The sequence below is a fragment of the Macaca nemestrina genome, chromosome 4 (assembly GCF_043159975.1).
Source record: "Macaca nemestrina isolate mMacNem1 chromosome 4, mMacNem.hap1, whole genome shotgun sequence".
Taxonomy (NCBI): domain Eukaryota; kingdom Metazoa; phylum Chordata; class Mammalia; order Primates; family Cercopithecidae; genus Macaca; species Macaca nemestrina.
Window position 1 is genome coordinate 47540773 of NC_092128.1, and position 19517 is coordinate 47560289.

The 19517-nt window shown below is 40.3% G+C and overlaps 1 long non-coding RNA gene across 1 annotated transcript; it reads left to right on the forward strand.

Moving 5' to 3' along the window:
- The first annotated feature begins 257 nt into the window (after window positions 1-257).
- On the forward strand, window positions 258-18917 carry LOC105475272 (uncharacterized). The gene is made up of 4 exons (XR_983236.3): window positions 258-6701; window positions 8673-8752; window positions 9394-9529; window positions 17895-18917. It is a non-coding gene; the product is annotated as an uncharacterized lncRNA (long non-coding RNA).
- The last annotated feature ends 600 nt before the right edge of the window (window positions 18918-19517 follow it).

The following is a 19517-nucleotide window of genomic DNA, read 5'->3' on the forward strand; positions in this document are numbered from 1 at the left end:
GGCAAAGGGTAAGATCAGATTTTGTTGAAATTCTGGAGTTTTGTTTAAGGTGGATCTTTTAATGAGCAGGCCTTGAGTAGGACTGGGTAAAAATCACAGTATAATTGTTTAGGATGAATACAAACAGCCAGGCAAGGATTTTAAGTGAGGGGGTTCAGAGAGTCTTATGTCAGTTTTAGTGCCACCAGCAATATATTTTTGTGGCAAGTTTTTCAAGACTGGATATCAATGTGTGTTTACTTATTTAATATGTTGGTGGGGGGAGGGAGGGGAATACTGCTACCTTACCTAAAGTTTGAGGAAAGGTTAATAAGTCAGTGAAGTATTTTATTTATAGAATCTTGTGCTAAGGATATTGATATCCTGATGAAGTGAAAAGGGAAGATGAAAAGAAAAGTAACAGGCATTAAATTTAGGACGGCACCTACTAAAACACTTCATTCCGGAGAAGAGATTGGTAAGACATTTTAGATTCTCTATTTGTGTAGAATACTAGAAAATTCCCAAAATTCTGAACCCATGTACCACTTTACTTATCCAGAGTTTACCTCTGTCATTCACAACCAATTAAGGAGCCAAAAGCCTAGAAGTGAGGATGATGATCTGAACAGCCGCACTAAACAGCCCAGTCTGCTCACAGAATGAACAGTCTCCATCCAAGAAGATGAAGCTGATGAAGTGCTCATTGTGTTTGAATCTTGCTAAAGGGAGACATACCTTTTTGTAAGAGTTAAGGGATGGATGAGATAGGTACCTAGAAAGCTGTGCAAGTAGAAAAAGCTAATAACTCCAGAAAGAACCAAAACCTTTTACACAAGAAAGCAAATGTAACTATAATATACTGTATGAGTTAGCTATTTATCATATTTACATAGTTATGGAAATACAAAACATAATTGGTCTAGCCCCAAATTATCGTACAATTATATTGGAAGGATGAGGGTAAAGGAATTCATGTATGTGGAGAATAAATTCTCATGTTCCATAAAGGGATATTAGCAGATAATGCATAAAACTTAATGACAATCAAAAAGTATCAATAAAAGATAACTTTTTTATTTAGAGATAAAAGGTAAACATTAAGAAATAATTTTAAAAATTGAAAATAGTTGTCTCTGAGAAGTGAAAATGGCTGGTGACTGGGATGTTGCAAGGGGCTATTTTATGCAGTGGCTTTATAGAACTATATGCAAGTATGATGACGCATTTTCAGAGATTGACAAAGAATTATACAATATTTGAATGCCACTATACTGGTTTCACTTCTCGTATTTTTTTCTCCTTTATATAAAAGAGCAAATCTGGATCCGGGCCTCTTTGAAAAGGACATCCGGAGTTTGCAACCAGGTGTCTACTGAAAGGCATAGGTGTGGCAGGTAGGAGGAGATGAAAGTGGAGGAGTTTCTGGATGCATATGAAACTCCTACTAGAGCAGAAGTGAGTAGCAGTGAGACCAGCTACTTTTAATCCTGTACGTTTGTGAAGGGTTTAACAGTCAAACTCCTCTTCTTTAGTAGCAGCAGTAAGGAGCCAAGAGAAACAATTTTTATACAGACTTCTAAAAGGAATTTTACAGGTATTATTAACAGTTTACAAGTCCCTTTTGTGTCAATTATGTAAATTTTCTCATTCGGATAAAAGCACAGGAAGGTCTTGATATGTCTTAGTGCATTACAGCAGTTAACAGTCCCAGGTTATTTCCAAAGGGGAAAAACACTAGTAATTGCATGGTGAGTGTTAAGAGGGCTTGGGTCTATAATGAAGAAATTCGGCAAGGATGTCCTATCACACCCTTTCTCCCTCCCCTCACTGTCTACATGGGACTACCTCAGCCTCCTGCCTCAGCACTCACAATGTATCCAAATCCTTGATCATCTAAACCCAGAGAAAGAGGCTCTTCTCTTCAGAGTTAAGCTCTCTACCCATGCGTTGATCCCGTCTCATTTGGCCGCCTCCTTGAGGAGAGCTGACTGTGATCTTCGAGCATATTTATCTAGCTAACACAATGGCTAGGCCTGAAGACAAGAACAAATGTAACATTTACCAACCTCAGACAATAGGGAAACTTTCTTCTTTCTTTCCTTTGTATTCCTTTTGGTTAGGCAACTTTTTAAGCTTAATAATTTATAAAAAGCAGACAGAATTAGCTCTATTAAATTTCAAAACTTCTCTAAGATAACCAAAATAAAAGAACAGGACAAAAAAAAAAAAAACACACACACACACACAATTGGAGTAAATATAACAATGTTAATGTCTTCATTCACCCAAATTGATTTAAAAATATGCTATTAAGATACACAGTATTGCAAAAGGGAGAAAATATTTTGATAATTTATAAAAGATGAACCAGAAACAAATATATGGAAAAATAACCATTCTACTAATCAGAAAAAAAACTATAGTCAAATAACATGTGTTATTAAATTAGCATATTAAATTATAATTAAATTAGCTAAATGTATTTTTTTTTTTTTTAAGATGGAGTCTTGCTCTGTGGCCCAGGCTGGAGTGCAGTGGCCCAATCACAGCTCACTGCAAGCTCTGCCTCCCAGGTTAACGCCATTCTCCTGCCTCAGCCTCCTGAGTAGCTGGGACTAGCCACCATGCCCAGCTAATTTTTTGTATTTTTAGTAGAGACAGTGTTTCATCATGTTAGCCAGGATGGTCTCGATCTCCTGACCTTGTGATCCACCCAGCTCATCCTCCCAAAGTGCTGGGATTACAGGCGTGAGCCACTGCACCAGGCCACTAAATGTACTATTAAATTAGCTAAACGTACCCAATTGTAGAAAAAATATTGTGAAAGTTGTACTAATTGATATAGCTGGTAGCACTAAATTAGGACAGCTTTTTCAGAACAAAATGTGGCAATATGGATCAAGAGTCTAAAAAACAGTTATGTCCTTTGAGCCATATAACTCCATTACTGTAAACCTATGCCAAGAAAATATTTCCAAAATGGAACATGAGTATTAGGATAAACAATAGGCAAAAAAATCAAATCATAGAAATGTTAGTCATAAGTTCTAGGAGCCTTTGGGCAGAGACTATGGGGTTTTCTAGATATAGAATCATATTGTCTATGAGGACAGATAGTTTGACTTACTCTCTTCCTATCTGGATGCCTTTTATTTCTTTCTCTTGCCCAATTGCTCTGGCTAAGACTTCCAGAACTGTGTTGAATAGGAGTGGTGAGAGGGGACATCCTTGTCTTGTTCTAGTTCACAAGGGGAATGCTTCTAGCTTTTGCCTAGTCAGCATGGTGTCAGCTGTGGGTTTGTCATAGATGGATCTTATTATTTTGAAGTGTGTTCCTTCAATGCCTAGTTCATTGAGGGTTTTTAACATGAAGGGATGTTGAATTTTATCAAAAGCCTTTTCTGCATCTATTGAGATAATCATGTGGTCTTTGTTTTTACCTCTGTTTATATAATGAATCACATTTATTAGTTTGTATATGTTGAACCAACCTTGTATCCCAGGAATAAAGCCTACTTGATAGTGGTGGATTCGCCTTTTAATGTGCTGCTGGATTTAATTTGCTTGTACTTTGTTCATCAGGAGTCTATGTTCATCGGAGATATTGACCTGAAGGTTTTTTTCATTGTGTCTCTGCTAGGTTTTGATATTAGAATGATTCTGGCCTCATAGATTGTTAAGGAGGAGTCCCTCCTCCCAAATTTTTTGGACTTATTTCAGTAGGAATGGTATCAGCTCTTCTTTATGTTTTGAAGAATTTTGCTGTGAATATATCTGGTTATCTGGCCCTCCATCCCAGGCCTTTTTCTAGTTGGTAGGTTTTTTGTTACTTATGCAATTTTGGAACTCATCATTGGTCTGTTCAGGATTTCAGTTTCTTTCTAGTTCAATCTTGGAATGTTGTATGTTTCCAGGAATTTGTCAATTTATTCTAGGTTTCCTAATTTGTATGCATAGAGGTGTTCATAATAGTCTTTGAGGGATTTTTGTTATTTCTATGAGATCAGTGGTAATGTCACCTTTGTCACTTTTTGTTGTGTTTTATTTGGGTCTTCTCTCTTTTTAGTAATCTAGCTAGAAGTCTATTGTTCTTATTTATTATTTCAAAAAACTTTGGGTTTTCTTGATCTTTTGTATGGATTTTCGCATCTCAATTTCACTCACTTCAGTTTCAACTTTGGTCAAGTTCCAGGATACAAAAATTAATGTACAAAAATTCATAGCATTTCTATACTCCAATAATGTCCAAGCTGAATGCAAACTCAATAATGCAGTCCCATTCACAATAGCCACAAAAAGAATAAAATACCTAGCAATACAGCTAACAAGGGAGGTGAAAGATGTCTGCAGTGAGAATTACAAAACACTGCTAAAGAAATCAGAGATTATACAAATAGAAAAACATTCCATGTATATAGATAGGAATAGTCAGTATTGTTAAAATGGCCATATTGCCCAAAGCAATTTACAGTTTCAATGCTATTTCTATCAAACTACCAATGACATTTTTTGCAGAATTAGGAAAAACTATTCTAAAGTTCATAATAAACTATAAGAGCCAAAATAGCCAAAGTAATCCTATGCAGAAAGAACACAGCTGTAGGCATCACACTTCCTGACTTCAAACTGTACCACAAAGCTACAGTAATACAAACAACATGGTACTGTAGAAAAACAGTCCAATGGAACAGGTTAGAGAACCAGAAAATAAAGCCACACACCTACAACCATCTTGTCTTTGACAAAGTCAACAATAACAAGCAATGGGGAAAGTATTCCCTATTTAATAATTGGTGCTGGGATAACTGACTAGTCATATGCAAAAGATTGAAACTGGATCCCTTCCTGTGATCATATACAGAAATCAACTCAAGATGGATTCAAGACTTAAATATAAGACCTAAAACTATCAAAACCCTAGGAAAAAAATGTAGGAAATACCACTCTGGTATAGGCTTTGGCAAAGATTTCATGATGCAGTTTCCAAAAACAATTCCAATAAAAACAAAGACAAGTGGGACCTAATTAAACTAAAGAACTTCTGCACAGCAAGAGAAACTCTCAACAGAGTAAACAGAATGGGAAAATTTTTGCAAACTATGTACTTCAAAGTTATAATATCAAGAATCTATAAGGAACTTAGATAAACAAGGAGAAAGCAAACCACCTCAATAAAAAGTAGGCAAAGGACATGAACAGATACGTCCTAAAGACATACATGTGGCCAAGAAGCATATGAAAAAATGCTCAACATCACTAATCATTAGAGAAATGCAAATCAAAACCACAATGAGATACCATCTCACACCAGTCAGAATGGCCATTAAAAACACAAACTAACAGAGGTTGGTGAGGTTGCAGAGAAATGGGAATGCTTAAACACTGCTGGTGGGATTAGTTCAGCCACTCTGGAAAGCAGTTTGGAGACTTCTCAAATAACTTGAAATAGAACTACCAGTGACCCAGCAATCCTATCACTGGGTGTATACCCAAAGAAATATAAATTGTTCCACCACAAACACACATGCACTTGTTATGTTCATTGCAACGTTATTCACAATATCAGAGATCTGAAATCAACCTAGATGCCCATCAGTGGTGGATTGGATATAGAAAATGTGGTATAAATGCACCATGGAATACTACGCAGCCATAAAAATTAACAAAATCTTGTTCTTTGCAGCAACTGGAGACCATTATCCTAAGCGAATTAATGCAAGAACAGAAAACCAAATACCACATGTTCTCACTTACATGTAAGTGGGAGCTAAACATTGAATGCACATAGACACAAAGAGGTTAACAACAGGCTGGGTGCAGTGGCTTACACCTGTAATCCCAGTACTTTGGGAGGCCGAGGTGGGTGGATCGCCTGAGGTCAGGAGTTCAGGACCAGCCTGGCCAACATGGTGTAACCCTGTCTCTACCAAGAACACAAAAATTAGCCAGGAGTGGTGGTGCATGCCTATAATCCCAGCTACTTGGGAGACTGAGGCAGGAGAATTGCTTGAAACTGGAAGGCAGAAGCTATAGTGAGCCAAGATCATGCCATTGCACTCCAGCCTGGGCAACAAAAGCAAAACTCTGTCTCACAAACAAAAAAATCAAAGGGGAACAATAGACAATGGTGCCTACTTGATGGTGGAGGGGTGGAAAGTAGATAAGGGTTAAAAAAAAATTATTGGGTACTATGCTCACTACCTGCATGACAAAATCATTTGTACACTAAACTCCAGCAATACGTTTACCCATGTAACAAACCCGCACATATACCCCCTGAACCTAAAATAAAAGTTGAAAAAGAAAAAAAAGAAATGTCATATAAAGATGGTTCCATAAAATATGATACAATCAATGAAATGGGATATAACAGTATTTTAAAGAATGTTTTTGAAGACTGCTAACAAGGAGGAAAAACTAATACATGAAATGAAATAAAGCAAGATTTAAAGTACATGTATGCTATGATTATGGCCACATTTTTTTAATTGCATGCTTAAAAAACTGATAATGTGAAATTATGGGTGATCATTTCTTTATTTTGAATTTTCCAGATTTTCAGCCAAATAACTATCAGTTTTATAATTTACCTTCCCCAAAAAACATTGCAATGGAAATGGAGAGACAAGTAGACCAAGGAACCACCAAGTGAAAGCACTGCCCAGAAACAGGAAAATCCTGGGCAAAAATAAGCAGGAGCAGCCTCAGGAGTGAAATAGGTGAGTTCCAGCAGAACCCCAGTGCTGGGTACACTTGGCCAATTTCCTCAGATGTTGTGTGAACTGGGTGGGCTGATCCTGCTACTTCCCTTCTCTCACACTCAGCAATGGTAAAACCCCCTAAGAAAGAGGTATAATCAGGATATCTAGGATATAATTTAAAGGAGAGGACTGGGGAGAAATACAGGTAAGAGGTAAGAAAACGGACGTTGGCCCATAGTGGAATCAGAGCTCCGTGGGGTCAGAGGAAAAGAATAGCAGGAGGAAGAAAAAGATGAGAGTAAGCAAGGGAAGCTACGTGCCTGGGGAGGAGAGCAGGAGGAGAATGTGCCTGAGAACAGACTGGAAACAGAAAGGCAGTGCTTTAAGGCAGCAGTGCCCAATCTTTTAGGCACCAGGGACCAGTTTTGTGGAAGACAATTTCTCCACAGACAGGGTAGGGAGATAGCTTTAGGATAAAACTGTTCTAGCCCAGATCATCAGCCATTAGATTTTTTTTTTTCTTTTAGGACAGAGTCTCACTCTGTCACCCAGGCTGGAGTGCAGTGGCACGATCTCTGCTCACTGCAGCCTCTGCCTCCTGGGTTAAAGCAATTCTCACGCCTCAGCCTCCCAAGTATCTGGGACTACAGGAGCCCACCACCATGCTCAGCTAATTTTTGTATTTTTAGTAGAGACGGGGTTTCACCATGCTGGCCAGGATGGTCTTGAATTCCTGACCTCAGGTGATCCGCCTGCCTTGGCTTCCCAAAGTGCTTGGATTACAGGTGTGAACCACTGCACCCAGCCTAAGATTCTTATTACGGAGCACGCAACCTAGATCCCTCACATGCGCAGTTCACCGCAGGGCTCATGCTTCTGTGAGAATCTAATGCCACAGCTGGTCTGACAGGAAGCAGAGCTCAGGCAATAATGCTCTCTGGCCTAGTCACTCACCTCCTGCTGTGTGGCCTAGGTTCCTAACAGGCCAAGGACCAGTACCATGGCCTAGGGGTTGAGGAACCCTGCTTTAAGGGCTATGTTTGGGAAACATGGAAAACATACTGTTATACACTAAAGGAATGTTTCCCAAATGCCAGTGTTGCCCTATTATGAAGTTTTCACAAATTTTTTGTAAAATAAGAAAAAATAAGAGCAACATGATAGGGATATATATGCTGTCTTAAATTCCCAATTGCCCCAAGTTGAGAACTTCTCTTCAGTCTACCTTTCTAGGACGTTACAATGTCCTCTGCTTTTGAACTATTAGTGATGGTACATGAGAGGATTTTTTCCCAATATCTTTACTCGTACAATTAAAAGTTAACAAACTACAGCTGTCTCATTTTTTTTTTCACTGTACTACTTCCTGAAATCTCAGCCTGGGAAGCAAGGGAAGGAGAGTAGAAGTAGAAGCCCAACTCTCCAAATAGAGAGTGGTGTGGGAGAAGACCTAGGGCCTAGGGCATCCATTACTCTAAATAAAGTAAGATGGAACATTTGCAGAGACTATTTTTAATACTTTTCTCTGCAAGAGTCAAAACATTTTATAGAAATAAGCTGATTAGTTATCACCTTGGCCTCAAGTATTTCATGGGATATATTTTTCTTATAGTGATTTTACATCATTTAGTAAGTTTGAACCTGTTTTAATTCTTCTCCATCTCATCATGCTCAGCTGTGATTGTAGACTTTTTAGGCTAAGAGCCTGGGGTTCATCTTGAACTGTGAGCCTCGAGTGCTTGATTGCTACAGAACTCAAGTCAAAAGTCTTTGAGCAACCCTGGTGTGTGGGTAATGTCTCCAGACACTAATTTCCTTTTCCCCTATATTCCTGTTACTAGCTTTTAAAGAAAATTCCACCATCCTTTAAAGTTGGTGGGAAGCTGTGTGTCATTCAGAAAACTTCTTCAAACCAGATATACAAAATATTAGTGATACAGTGCTGAAAAGAACTCCTGGGTGGCAATAACGAATGTGCATTTTCTTGAGGTGCTGAAATGGCCTTTGACCTTCCATGTTACTCCCAGAAATGCCCACTGGCTGCCACAGCCAAGACCATCCTGCCACTGGTGAGTGATGCTGAGCAGAGGAAAGTCACCTTCAACTCTGTTTTACAAGTGTCCTGCAAGCAGCTGATTCTCTTAGCTGGCCCTTTATCAGAGGCTGAAAACATTAGCAGAATGAGCCCCCTGTCCCTCCTCCTAACAGTTTTATGATCAAGACTAGATTCATCTGGGTGACTAAAGCATTTATTGAGGGCTTACCAAGAGCACACAGTTACAGGCATTCATAGAAGTATAATGGTTGCCATTTTCCAGGAATTTCCTCTTAATTGTGAAAAATGGAGACAAGTATATTATCTAGTGATATATGTATATTAATATCACAGATATGTCTCTCTTTATTAATCACCAAATGAGTGACAGAGCCCATAAAGGTTGACTTCACATAATGTGTACCCATTTAACACATAGTCTCAAACACTCTGCTTTATCATGCTGTTGGGCTGATTTATTCTCTTGACAATAGTAGAACAAAGTTTGGTGCTGATGATCCTGAAGTCCTATTTTATGTTTCCCTGTTCTTAGAGAACAGCAGTCAGCCAGATGGCATGAATCTCTGACATGCTTGACTCTGACATGAGGCAGTGATACTTAAAGTGTAGTCCTAGGGACATAGCAACTAACACAACAATGTTTCCGCCTTGCAGGTGGCTCCAGACTAATGGGAAGGAAGAGAAACAGACCAGCATCTAAATACAGAGTGATTCTTCTATTAGGCAAAATATCTCCCAACACCATCTAAAATTCTCCTTGACCCAGAAATTCTACCTCTAAGAGTTGATTGTAAGAAAATATCCTTATCAAATACACATACAAATATTTATGCATAATCATTGCAATGTAGATTATAATAATGAAACTTTGTAATATTCTAAGTTACTAAGAATGGAGAATGGCTTTAATAAAATATCCATACAATGTAATGCTGCTCAGTAGCTATTAAAAATTATGACGTGGATGTGTATTTGTGTCGTGAAAAGCTCTTTATAATGCTATCTGAAAAATTTATGCTATAAAACAGTATTTGTCAACCCACTATCAAAGAATTATATATATACTTAGAAATATATACTAGAATATATACCAAAACTTAGTATTGTTAAATCTAGATAGAAAATTATAGGGGTTTTTTGGGGTTTTGTTTTTGTTTTTGAGACAGTTTCGCTCTTGTCGCCCAGGCTTGAATACAGTGGCATGATCTTGGTTCACTGCAATCTCCGCCTCCCGGGTTCAAGCGATTCTCCTGCCTCAGTATCTTGAGTATCTGGGATTACAGGCATGCACCACTCCAGCTAATTTTTGTGTTTTTAGTCGAGACGGGGTTTTACCATGTTGGTCAGGCTGGTCTCGAACTCTTGACCTCAGCACAGTGCCCGGCCAGTTTCAATTTTTCTACAGTTAATTTGTGTAAAGAAATAAACAGCTTAATAGATGAATAAATGATACATGCATGATAGAGACTAGAAAAGAATCATGAGGAGGATGCGATTGTAACGCCAAGGCATTTAACCTAGAATAGAGTGTTATAAGGTGAAGTGGGGGTAGAGAAGGCAGCACAGAGGTGGTAGCCTTTTATGAAAGACTTTGACCAATCAGGAATGACAAGACATGGAAAAGACATCTCAGGAAGAGATACCTGCATAAGCAGAGACCTGGAAGATAGTAGTATGTAAGGGAAAGAAAGAGGGTTTTGATTGCAGAAGCATCAAGTGGCAAACAGAGAAGAGATAGAGCTGGAGAGGTTAGGGAAAGACCCAGTTATGAAGGGCATGATATGCCAGGGAGTTTGAACTTTTTTCCTAGTGGTGATAAGGAGCCCCTAAAGGATTTTAAGAATGGAGGAAAGACTTGTCAGGCTTATGTTTTAGTATTGCTATGCAAGATTACTCATAGATGATGAGGGTGGACTGGGAGAAGCAAAGAATGGAAGAGGTAGGAAGACCAGCAAGAGGCTCCTACAGGTCTTCAGTAAGGAGAATCTTACTAAAGGCAGAGAAGCAGAGAGGACAAATAAGAGATCTGCAATAGAAATAATAGGATGTGTCCGGGAGAGAAATAGTCGGCCTGTAGAGTAGATGGAGATGTTCCTGAGGATGCAAATGGGATTCAGGGTACAGGAAAGAGATTGGTCTTAAACAGGAAGAGGGATGCCTCTTTCTCTGGAGCTCTTGGTGTTGAATACAGATCAACAGTTTTAGAGATATGGTGACCCTGTTTTATTCATGTAGCAGGAAGAGAATTATTTGCTGAGAGTAAGTGAACTGGTAAAGGGGGCCTGAGGAGAGTTGTGAAGGTTGGGCCACACTTGTTGGAGCTAATGATGTCTAAACTTATGTAAGAATTCCTGGGCCATGTGGAAGGCCAGCTGAGATTAGAGATCATGAATCTGTGATAGCACCATTTGGTGTGATTTTGCGACTTTCTCCAGCAGCATTCAGTGGCCAAACTCTAGCTTCCAGGAAGGCAGAATGAAGGTTGCCTTCATCTTGGTTCAAAACTTTGGGGCTCTGATAGACTTGGAGGAATGTGACTGGAGGTTTGGATAAGGGCAGATGTGGAAGGATAAAGGGATATGGAAGGAGGGAGAGCTGGAAGGAGGGAGAGCTGGAAGGAGGAAGTGATGGGCCAAGAGTAGAATGTTACATATCGTCATTTTGGAGTAGTTCTGGGTGATCAGTAGTCCAGACAATGCCATGGAAATGAGTAGCTGATGTTGAGGGGAGGTGAAAGTTGGAAATCAGAACACAGGGCAGCAAATGACTATGATGTTTGTTGTAAGGTAACTTGCTATAATGGCCTTTGATGTACTTTTCTTTGGAATACAGGTACTTATTATCTTACCTGTTTTATTACTTGCAATTTTCTACACTACAATATTCTATTGCTTATGTACTTAAAGACTTTTGATGTTTTTGTTGTTGGTGGTCAAAATACTCAATTGTTGCTTATTCTGTAGAGTCAGAATCTATAGGAAAAAAAAAAGAAAAGTGAAGTAAGGTCCCCTGGCTCACTCACTGACCCATAGTGTAAAGTAGTCTTCTTCCGACCTTAGCCTTCATTTGGGAGGCTTCAGTTTAAGGCCTTTGTAGATTTCATCACAGGACCCTTGTTTGGCATGGCTCAAAAGCTTTTCTTCAATAGAAAGGAACCGAATTTACAAACATTGCTGTCTCCAAAGAACTGAAAGTGAATCAGATAAACTGTGATTGACTCAAGCCCATGGTGGGACAACCTCTGAGATAGCTTTCCTCATCCACTGGTCCTAAGTGGGCCCTTCTGTTTATTTTTAAGTCTCTATATAGCAGCTTGCCATTTCTTTCTACCATTTTCTTATCCTGCTTTTTCTTCACGTTCCAGCACTTTTTCACTGACATCACTCCACATATAACAAGAAAAAAAATGACATTTCATTAAAAACTGCAATGAGAAGATGAAAATGTTTCTTTCCTCTCCCTAGTTAAAAAAAAAAAAAAAAAAAAAAGGCCGGGCGCGGTGGCTCAAGCCTGTAATCCCAGCACTTTGGGAGGCCGAGACGGGCGGATCACAAGGTCAGGAGATCGAGACCACAGTGAAACCCCGTCTCTACTAAAAATACAAAAAATTAGCCGGGCGCGGTGGCGGGCGCCTGTAGTCCTAGCTACTCAGGAGGCTGAGGCAGGAGAATGGCGTGAACCCAGGAGGCGGAGCTTGCAGTGAGCCGAGATCGCGCCACTGCACTCCAGCCTGGGCAACAGCGTGAGACTCCGTCTCAAAAAAAAAAAAAAAAAAAAAAAAAAAAAAAAAAAAAAAAAAAAAAAGGACCAGGGAGGCTTAGTTTCACCATCTTGGGAACCTTGTCAAATTTAATGAGCCAAGAAACAGCTGGCGAACCAGATACGTGGATTAAAACCAGGGAATGGTGCCGGTCAGGCATGAGTAGATCCTGAGTAGCAGAAGTGGCCACAAAAGGCCTCGAAGGTTGGATTTTACATTAAGCCTCTTTCATATTTTCCACTACAAGCAGTGTCCAGGTCATTTGTGTCACATTTGGAATTACTAGCTTAAATGCCAAGATAACTGTTTTTTTCCATGTAACTACTGGACACAAATTGTGGTGCTAATCAAACAAGACAGCACTAGAAAGAATTAAAGTCTCCTATTTTCATTATCAATTACAACCAGGCCACACTCCCTGAAGCTGTTCAGAAGACAGAAATATGAAAAGAAAGTACTGTTGTTATTCTGACCTACAGGTTTCCCTGGACTTAGTGACTCATTTTCCATTCATTCAACAATTATTATTAGACTATTACATGTTCATAAATAACCTCAGAGTTCATTTTTTAAAAATTTAAAAAGAATTAACTAACCCTCAGGGTCTCAATGGTATTAAAAGGAAAAACCACAAATCCCAAGTAACTAGAATTATTATCAAAGTATCAAAGGATTTGTAGCTAAGATGTGACCATTTTCTTGTAATGAGACCAGGCAATGGGACTGGTATGACACTAGAATCACCTACCAGGTCAGACTTTCTGCTGGGGTAACTGATCAGCTGTAAAAGCTAACAGCTGAGCATAGTCTAGATTTTAAAAACACACGCAAAGTCCAAATCTTATGGACATCTCCAATCATGGCTTATGCATGGTTTATCCATGCTTTGGGTTCAGGATGAGAAGCTAGGGAGCCACCACAGGTCTGCAGGGAAACCAAAGAGCATGGATGCTCAGGAGGCTAACACTGGTGTCTATTAGGCCTTCTCAAGGGGAAAAGAGTGCCAGCCTCTAGACCAGGGTTAGAGACAGCCAATGTCCAGCAGGAGTCAGGAATGGGAGCGTAAAAAGTCCAGTTCTATAAACTGACACTCACATGGAAGACTTGGGCTTAAAACAAAGACTCAGAAGCTTATTCACATAAAACAGGTAAGAGGTGGAAGTAATCTTTTCAGAGAACAACTGAGAAGCCCATAATTGTCCCCAGAATATCACATCTCAGATGAAAGATGAAGCAGGTACACTGAGGATGCAATTCTGGAGCCTCATGTAGAGTGCTGGATACTCTACCCATGCCAGGTCAGGTCAATTGCTAGAGTAAGTCAATGCTAGAGTCAAGGGGTGGGATCTAAAGCAGGAATAAATTTAAAGTAGTTCTTCTTCCAATATTATTAACTCTGGAACCAAATAGGTCAGAAATTTCACCTGAGGTGGGAGGGACACCGGAAATAGGTGAAAATGGTAGATTTATCAAATGGAAAATGCAAAGACAAGACAAATGAAGACTCAGGTGGCTGCTGGCATTTGTTTACTGACTAATGATGCCAAAAGGAGCTCCAGCTCTTTATTTTCATTACACCCTCCTTAATGAAGGTGCTTTTTCCTCCTGTGTATTTCTTTGTGAACACAAAATTACTGCTGCAGTTTCAGACATCAGAGATCCAGGTTATAAGAAAGGTGAGGGTGAATGGGGAATGGTAGGAGGAGGAACAAAACAGCCATGTTTACAAAGTCTCTCTGAGCCCTCTTTGCTTTTTGCTTAGGATAGCTTTGGCTATTCTGGGTCTTTAGTGGCTCCATATAAATTTTAGGATTCCTTTTTCTCTTTCTGTGAAGAATGTCATTGGTATTTTGATAGGGATTGTATTGAATCTGTATATTGCTTTGGGAAGTATGGACATTTTAACAACCTTCATTCTTCCAATTCATGAACATGGAATATCTTTCCATTTCTTTGTGTCCTCTTCAATTTCTTTCACTAATATTTTATAGTTTTCATTGTAGAGAACTTTCACTTCTTTAATTACTCGGTATTTTATTTGCAGTAATTGTAAATGAGATTAATTTCTTGATTTTTCAGGTTGTGCCCTGTTGACATATGGAAATGCTACTGATATTTGTATGTTGATTTTTTATCCTGCAACTTTACTGAATTTATCAGTTCTAATAGTTTTTTGGTGGAGTCTTTTTCCAAATATAGGATGATATCATCTGTAAACAAGGATAATTTACTTCTTTCCAATTTGGATGCCCTTTATCCGTTTCTCTTGCCTGATTGCTCTAGGTAGGAATTCCAAGCCCTTTTTTCAACTAGGTCCTTGCTTTATTTCAACTAGGTCCCCTGATATCTCAGTCTGATCAAAAAGTCTTCATCACCCATCCTTGATATCTGATCACCCTGGCCTGTCTTCAGCAAGAATGCTGTCAGGTCAGTTTAGCAAGAATCCCCCTACCCTTGAGATCTCCTCTGAGTTATTTTCCATCCACTAACTGCTCATCCTTCTCATTGGCTGTAAGTCCCCAGGCGTCTTTACTGTATTCAGAGTTGAGCTTGACAAAGCTCCCCTATTGTGATTGTGTTGACACCAATTACAATACTCCTGAATAAAGCCCGTCTTACTGTTTTAACTAGTGTCAGGATAATTTTCTTTAACAATATCTCCCCTTTTAATAAGTAAAAATTTCCCAAATCCCTAAACAGACACCAGTACATCTCATTTGCCAGAACTGTTGCACAGTTAGCCCTAGCTGCAAGGTAGGCTAGGATAGTAAACACTTCACTTGGTGAACATATCGCTGCCTTGAATAAAATTGGGTTTCTAATAGCAAGCAAAAGAGGGCAGTGGATATTTGGGAGGCAGTTAATAGTGTCAGCCAGAGAGACCAGAATGCCATATAAACTAGTACAAGAGAGGATGGTAAAATGGTCATCTCCAATGTAGGGAAGCCTAAGGTACTCGAGCAGTGGGAGTAGACATCTCCAGTCATGAGTTGCTTGGGAATAATTTGAGATGAAAGTCTGAAAAAGTTCTGAGTATGAATTGTCTGGAAGGCATTGAAAAGAAGAAACAGAATGAGCCAAGGCAGGAAGTAGCTAGGTGTTGGGAATGAAAAGAAACACAGGGGAGAAGTAAGAAGAAATGAAGTTGGAAAAGTTTCAGAAGATGAGAGATGAAATCAACTCAACAGGGCCATGATTGCTTTTTGAAAAGTACTTCTCATAGTAGAACAATACAAACAACAATTTCAGAATATTTTATTAAAAATATTAGCTAAAAGGAATTATTAATAATTACCCTCAGTAGATACAATAAGTATTAACTGGGTGAATCCTATAACCCAAACACTATTCCAGCTACTTCCTTTCCTATCATCCTAATGAGGAAACTGAAGCACACGAAAAGTAATTTACTCAAAGTCACAGAGCCAGTAAATATCAAAGCTTGGATTATAAACCCACATAACCCACATAGCTCCTATGTTCTTTCTTTGCCCCCATATTCTTGATTCTATCTAATGCCTACTGCCTCTCTCCTCTGAAAGGAGCTAACAGGAAGAAGTTGCTTGTTCAACAAGACATTCCTCTCTGTACTTCATTGAAACAAAGATTGAGTTAACTGTGGAAAAACTAGTAAACTTTCACACATCAGGTGTCACTGATTTGGTAGAGATTGCTAAACCCCTAGTATCCATTTTCTCCTTCCTTTTGTGCTAGAACCCCTGTATTTTAGCTGGGCTTACAGCAGAGACTATTTCTTAGCTTCCTTTTAAACTAGGAATGGCCATGTGACTAAATTCACGCCAATAGCAAGTGATCATAAGTGATGTATGCAAATTCTGGGACAACTCATAGCTGCTTGCCCTGCACTAGAGCCTTTTCCCCTCACTGCCAGCTGAAAATGGGAAGAACTGTAGCTGCGGTCTTGGACCTAGAGACAGAAGTCACACATTGAAGGCAGAGATAACTAGTTATGGAGCAGAGTCATTTACCCATCCTAGAACCTTTAAATTGTTGTGTGTATGGTGGGGGGAAGGACATCCTATCAAATTTAATCTACAGTATTTAAGCATTTTAGAATGAATCCTAACCATTGCATGTAGAATTTGAATTAGAAAATTGATGCAAGGTGTGTCGATAAAATTAAATCATGTTTGCAAGGGCTTCTTTTTGGATTTTTGTGCCACAGTAAGCTGTAGGTAGAAAAGGATAAATCAACAAACTTAGTATATTTTTACATATATATGAAAGAATATTTTAAGTAAGTGTTCTGTGCATTTATGTGCATGCACACACACGTGCATGGGTTGAAAATACTTAAGAATTACATGATGACTTAAAAACATTTTTGAAGGCTATATTCTCCCAAAATATCCAAGGCTGATTAGATCAAATTCACATCTTAAACCATCCAGACCAAACATGTACATTTAAAAGTGATAGAAAATCAGGCTGGGTACAGTGGCTCACATCTGTAATCCCAGCACTTTGGGAGGCTGAGGCAGGCAGATCACCTGAGATTGGGAGTTCGAGAGCAGACTAACCAACATGGTGAAACCCCGTCTCTACTAAAAATACAAAACTAGCTGGGCGTGGTGGCACATGCCTGTAATCCCAGCTACTTGGGAGGCTGAGGCAGGAGAATCGCTGGAACCCAGGAGGCGGAGGTTGCAGTGAGCCAAGATTGCACCATTGCACTCCAGCCTGGGCAACAAGAGAAAAACTCCATCTCAAACAAACAAACAATAAACAAAATAAGGCCAGGCACAGTGTCTCATGCCTATAATCCTAGCACTTTGGGAGGCCAAGGTGGGTGGATTGCTTGAGGTGAGGAGTTCAAGGCCAGCCTGGCCAACATGGTAGAAACCCATTTCTACCAAAAATACAAAAATTAGCTGGGCATGGTGGTGGGCGCCTATAATCCCAACTACTCGGGAGGCTGACACAAGAGAATCGCTTGAACCTGGGAGGCAAAGGTTTTTAGTAAGCCACGGTTGCACCCCTGCACTCCAACCTGGGCATTAAAGCGAGACTTCGTCTCAAAAGAAACAAGAAAATAAAAATAAATAAAAGTGATAGAAAATCAGATATGTGGATTTGATGTTGAATCTCTCTCGCCTAGTACAGAAAATTGTATCTGAAAATGTCTTTTAAAATAGACACAAAAATTTGACCATGTATGTAGCAGATTTTTGTGTTTTGGGGAGAGGGTATTACCCAGAATCCAATCCCCACTGCAATTTGAGGGAAGCCTTCATTGTAGGTCGTGTGGTGGAAGGTGATGCTTAATCTCCCACTTATAAGCCAAGAGTGCTAGACCTTGATTCTCTTTGCTTCTTGGCAGTCAGAGGTCTCTCTAGCTGGCTATATCACCTCTGGACTTTGACTCTTGTTCTAGTGATGCAGAGACAAAGGATCAATAAGAATGTATTCCTGGGTCTTCACAAGATGGCTGGATAGGAACAGCTCTGGTCTGCAGCTCCAAGTGAGACCAACGCAGAAGGTGGGTGATTTCTGCATTTCCAACTGAGGTACCTGGCTCATCTCTTTGGGGCTGGTTAGACGGTGGGTGCAGCTCACAGAGGGTGAGCTGAAGCAGGGTGGGGGGTCGCCTCATCCAGGAAGTGCAAGGGGTCAGGGAATTCCCTCTCCCAGCCAAGGGAAGCCATTAGGGACTGTACTGTGCCCTCCAGCCCAGATTCTGCACTTCTCCCATGATCTTCGCAACCCGCAGACCAGGAGATTCCCTCGGGTGCCTACATCACCAAGGCCCTGGGTTTCAAGCACAAAACTGGGTGGCCTTTTGGGCAGACACCAAGCTAGCTGCCAGGAGGCTTTTTTTGTACCCAAGTGATACCTGGAACACCAGCGAGACAGACTGTTCACTCCCCTGGAAAGGGTGCTGAAGCCAGGGAGCCAAGTGGTCTAGCTCAACAGATCCCAGCCCCATGGAGCCCAGAAAGCTAAGATCCACTGGCTTGAAATTCAGACTGCTATGCTGGCAGCGACAAGTCGACCTGGGACACTGGAGCTTGGTGGGGGGAGGGGAGTCTGCAATTACTGATGCTTGAGTAGGGGTTTTCCCCTCACGGTGTAAATGAAGTCCCCAGGAAGTTCAACCTGGGCAGAACCCACTGCAGTAGGGCAAAGCCGCTGTAGCCAGACTGCCTCTCGAGATTCCTCCTCTCTGAGAAGGACAACTCTGAAAGAAAGGCAGCAGCCCCATTCAGGGGCTTATAGATAAAACTCCCATCTCCCTGGGACAGAGCACCTGGAGGAAGGGGCAGCTGTGGGCACAGCTTCAGCAGATGTAAACTTTCCTGCCTGCCAGCTCTGAAAAGAGCAGTGGATCTCCCAGCACAGCAATTGAGCTCTGATAAGGGACAGACAGCCGCCTCAAGTGGGTCCCTGACCCCCATGCCTCCTGACAGGGAAACACTTCCCAGCAGGTGTCAACAGACACCTCATACAGGAGAGCTCCGGCTGGCATCTGGCAGGTGCCCCTCTGGGACGAAGCTTCAAGAGGAAGGAGTAGGCAGCAATCTTTGCTGTTCTGCAGCTTCTGTTGGTGATACCCAGGCAAACAGGGTCTGGAGTGGACCTCCAGCAAACTGCAGCAGACCTGAAGCAGAGGGGCCTGTTAGAAGGAAAACTAACAGAAAGCAATAGCATCAACATCAACAAAAAAGATGCCCATGCAAAAACCCCATCCAAAGGTCATCAGCATCAAAGATCAAAGGTAGATGAGGAAAAAAACAGCACAAAAACACTGAGGAAAATTCCGAACATCAAAATACATTTTCTCCTCCAGAAGGATCACAATTCCTTGCCAGCAAGGGAACAAAACTGGACAGAGTATGAGTTTGACGAATTGACAGAAGTAGGCTTCAGAAAGTGGGTAATAACAAAATTCTCCTAGATAAAAGAGTAGGTTCTAACCCAAAGCAAGGAAGCTAAGAACCTTGATAAAAACCAGAACTGCTAACTAAAATAACTAGTTTAGAGAACATAAATGACCTAA